The following is a 4,859-nucleotide window of genomic DNA, read 5'->3' as shown; positions in this document are numbered from 1 at the left end:
GGGACGGGGATTCGAACCCGCGACCCGCAGATTGCGAGTCGAGCGCCCTAACCACCTGCCCATGCCGGGCCTACAAAATGGAAGGCAAGGTGATTAAGAAAAACACTGAATTCGCTGTCTTCTATAGGTAAACTTGACCGCAACGAGTTAGCTGGAAACCATGAATTCAGTGCCGTTGTCTACTTTTTTTTTGTGATCTCTTTGTTACTAAACATGAATTGTTTTAGATTGGTTGTTTGAAGATGAATAATGACGATACGACTGGTTATAAGATAATTGATAAAATAATAAATCAACTTAGTATTCCAAAAATTGTCAAACTTCGAAATCTAAGTTCAAGGGAGGTCCAGTTCAAGCTACACTTTGATCAACGTGTGTTGTTGGGTTATACCAGTTTCGGAGAATTCCACATCTCGTCAATAACCCTGAACATAAGTTAACCAAAGATAGATAAGCTGGGCCTATATCGTAGTGTAAAGTAAGTTGCAAGATGATTGATTTTTGTCAAAGATCCCGCCTCTCCTGGCCCTTATACTGTTTTAATAGTTCTGCGTCTTCTTCTTCTCCAACCTACATTTTTGTAACTTTTAACTGGTTTCAAGTTACTTATCCTTTTTGTTCATTAGTTCAGGAATATATTGCTTAGGTTGTTTTTAGGAGGACAAAACTAACGCACCGTTTTGATTCGCTGAAGTTTCTAGATACAGAAAGGGTCTAAGATGAATTAATTAATTGAAATAATAATTAATATAAATATGCTAAATATACCATCGACACAAAATAGTCGAATGTACGAGTTGTCCACAGTCTATCAGATATACAATCATTTCATTCTTACTATGTAAGCTATAGTTCTTCTGCTAAAGTCAGTACTGTCTAGCTTGGTTGTTGTATTTTAGGCTTAGTGGCTTGTCCTTTTTCAATTGTAAATCTTTCAAGTATATTTTTTTTTAGAACCCCTGAGTGAAAGGGAAGGAGAATATATGATAATATGTTTCTCCATATCCACAGCCAATGAGATATTTTGTCTAATACCAGGCCGGGTGAGACACGAAAGATATAGTAGCGGTCTTGGTGCTATATATATATCATCAGTTATTCCGAAAAAAACATTGTCATGGTTTGAACCACATTAAGCAAGTAAATTGAACTTTTTATCATTTTTAAGCCATTTACAAAACAGATCTTTAGGGGATGAATTGATAACATGTCATTATTATTTTTTTCCATTTAAATTTTAACACTGATAATTTATCTTTTATCATCATTATTTTATTTGAATTAATTTACTGTTACTTAGGAAAACTTGTAAACCAGCAAGCCAGAGTTCTTCCCAGAGTAGGTCATTGAACCATCAAGTAACCGGTGAAACCCATGTATGCAATTCTAAGAACCCAACGTATCATTTTTTCTCGTCCAAACCCAATTACCGTGTTCCATGTCAGTTTTTACTCCCAGAAGCTACAGTGATGTTACCTTGGAGCTACAGTTTCTTCTCGTCCAATCATAGAATTCAGTGAGGACTAGTTTGAAGATGTTCCCCCTCCAGTGGTTAAGCGGTAAGTCTGAAAGCAATAACGTTATAAACCGGATTTCGATACTCGAGATGGGCACAACAAAGAAACCCTAATGTGTGACTTAGTACTTAACAACACAAAAACAAACTGAAAGTGTTTGTACCACAACATCAAGGTATCGTCTGTTTCCAAATAATGGGTGCAAAATTAATTTCACGTGTCAGCCCAGAAATCTGACATGAAGCAGACAGTGCGAGTAATATCAAGATATTTGTATTCAAGCAGTAGGCCCGGCATGGCCAGGTGGTTAGGGTGCTCGACTCCTAATCTGAGGGTCCCGTCCCACCAAACATGCTCGCCCTTTCAGCCGTGGGGGCGTTATAAAGTGACGGTCAGTCCCACTATTCGTTGGTAAAAGAGTTGGCGAGGGGTAGTGATGACTAGCTTCCTTCCCTCTAGCCTTACACTTCTAAATTAAGGATGGCTAGCGCAGATAGCTCTCGTGTAGTTTTGTGCGAAATTCATAACAAACAATCATTCAAGCATAAATTTGTGCACGTGATCAGGACTCTTTCTAAAAGGTGGAATGATACACATCTGGAATGAAACAAAACGGGATTATATTTTCACTAATTTCTATTATTGTTTATTGCCACTACAAAGATACAATGTGGGTTGCACATATATTAAAATTTCTATTTTGAGAGAGGTATGTATATATACACACACACACATATATACACACAAACACAAATATATGTATAAATATATATGGTCTTGAAATTAATGGAAAGATCCTTTATGAAGATAATTGTCATTTTCCACCGTTAAAGACCTATATTTTAAGCTAAAGATGCAATATTATTAACTTCGAATGAAACACACAATAAGACAGAAGTTTAAAACTGGTCACGAATGAACGCTTTAGTTTCGGATTTAGTTTCGTATCTAAATTGGAAAGTTGTACTTTTAATTTTTCAGCATTGGTCACCTGGCTGTTCATACTACTTTCGCCTACAAAATTAGACGTCGCGGAAAAACTTCATTTTAGATTCAGCTGACAAATCTGAAATCAGCCCAAGATCATGTTAAAATGTAAAATTATGAAGATATATGTTATATACTATGAAAAGTTATTTTAACGCGTATTTATGGAAGATTTAACATATCCTTCATTTTATACAGAGATTATCCAGTTGAGAGATTAATCTTAAAATCCTTATAAATCGTCATTTATTCGGTGATTTAACTTGAACTACGGTATCAATAAGATATTGAACTGAAACATTCACTGTCTAAACAATGAATCATATTTTACCTCTTGTCGGATACTTCCGGAAAAATATAAATCTTTCTCAAAATTGTTTAAACACCAACTTCCGCTTCCTTGGGCTTAGAACAATTTGTTAAACGTTATTTGAGATAAAACAGCACTGGATAATAATATCTGAATGAAGTAACCATTATTGTGGATATTGTAAAAAAGTACGGTGTTCTAAGAAACTTTCGTTACTTCCGGTGAGAGGTCACTTTCGGAGGTCAATAAATCATTTTCCGTAGTGTTACCGCAACGTCATATTATATAACATTTCCTACCGTGCTATATTTAATTTTATATTGTCATTAAATTACAATAATCACGATTGAAATAGATTTATAATAAGACGTCAATCGATGCGAACGTCCAGTAAAAACACTCCTGGAAATCCCCTTTTTCAAATACTTTTCGAAAGTTTTTTTTTTTACCTTCTTATAAACCTTAGCAAGGCTAATCACGGAAGATTTTGTTAATAATATATTGAGTTTTACAAGCAATTAAGTACTCATCAGATCCATTAGGTCATTTGGCTTAGTGAAAGTAACGTTAAGTTTAGTCAACAAAAATTGAATGTGAATTTACACTAATACAAAGCCCATTATCCAGTATTTCGTGTGGTATGGATTGTATAACTATAACGAATAATCCAGTATTTCGTGTGGTATGGATTGTATAACTAAAACGTTACGAAAGGAAGCGAAACAAATAATATTTTGGTATTTTTTTTATGAATTTCTGATCAATCTTTTGGATATTGACAGAGGAACTACCGGAAGTGTAATATCGCATAATTATATCTTAAGTTTTAGGACATCAAAACAACCATTTTATTACAACATTAAGTATACATCTTTTAATCTAAAGAGCAACATAGAAGCATGATACGATCACAAAAAAATAGTAGAATTATTGTGCGTTTTACGGGTAAACAAAGCTAGAGAAGAATGTAATTAAACCATAGATATTCGAAACTGAAACCGGAGATGGAAAAACTAGTCACCATCCCAGAGGAAATGCTTTTAGTGTTAAGAAACGCAACACTGTAAGCCTGATGGATGAGTAACTTTTTTCACAATAGCTTCTGATATCCACCGCTACAAACATCTGTCCACCTGTAACATCAATGAACCTCAGTTTTCTAAACTAATATCTTTCTCTAGTATCATACAACTGTCTACTGACAACTTTCTCTCTAGTATCATACAACTGTCTACTGACAACTTTCTCTCTAGTATCATACAACTGTCTACTGATAACTTTCTCTAAACTAATACCTTCATCTAGTACCATATAACTCTCTCTAAACTAATACCTCTATCTAGTACCATATAACTCTATCTAAACTAATACCTCCATCTAGTACCATATAACTATCTAAACTAATACCTCCATCTAGTACTATAAAACTCTCTCTAAACTAATACCTTCATCTAGTACCATATAATTCTCTAAACTAATACCTTCATCTAGTACCATATAATTCTCTAAACTAATACCTTCATCTAGTACCATATAATTCTCTAAACTAATACCTTCATCTAGTACCATATAATTCTCTAAACTAATACCTTCATCTAGTACCATATAATTCTCTAAACTAATACCTTCATCTAGTACCATATAATACTCTAAACTAATACCTTCATCTAGTACCATATAACTATCTAAACTAATACCTCCATCTAGTACTATAAAACTCTCGCTAAACTAATAATTATATTTAATGTCATATAACTGTTCCTAAACAAACATCTTTCTTCTGTATCATATTTAAACTAGTAACTATCTAATATAGCTGTTTCAAAACTAACACTCTCTCTACTATAACCATTTCTAAACTAGTACTGGTCTTTAGTATTATGCAACTGTTTCTAAACTACTACATCTCTCTAGTATTATACAACTGTTTCTAAACTAGTACATCTCTCTGGTATTATGTAACTGTTTCTAAACTAATACATTTCTCTAGTATTATGTAACTGTTTCTAAACTAGTACATGTCTTTAGTATTATGTAACTGTTTC

General features: G+C 33.7%; 1 protein-coding gene across 1 annotated transcript in view; it reads right to left on the bottom strand.

Annotated features, from left to right (window-relative positions):
* Positions 1 to 2,010: 2,010 nt before the first annotated feature.
* Positions 2,011 to 4,859, bottom strand: part of LOC111087796 — a 47,459-nt gene continuing 44,610 nt past the window's right edge. Inside the window, exon 3 of the mRNA XM_022395725.1 lies at positions 2,011 to 2,114. The gene's annotated coding sequence lies outside the window, so the exon portion shown is untranslated. The remainder of the gene's footprint in view (positions 2,115 to 4,859) is intronic.

Source organism: Limulus polyphemus, unplaced genomic scaffold, assembly GCF_000517525.1.
Source record: "Limulus polyphemus unplaced genomic scaffold, Limulus_polyphemus-2.1.2 Scaffold2649, whole genome shotgun sequence".
Lineage (NCBI taxonomy): Eukaryota > Metazoa > Arthropoda > Merostomata > Xiphosura > Limulidae > Limulus > Limulus polyphemus.
Note: the sequence above shows the minus strand (reverse complement) of the source record. Positions and strands in the feature narration are given on the sequence as shown.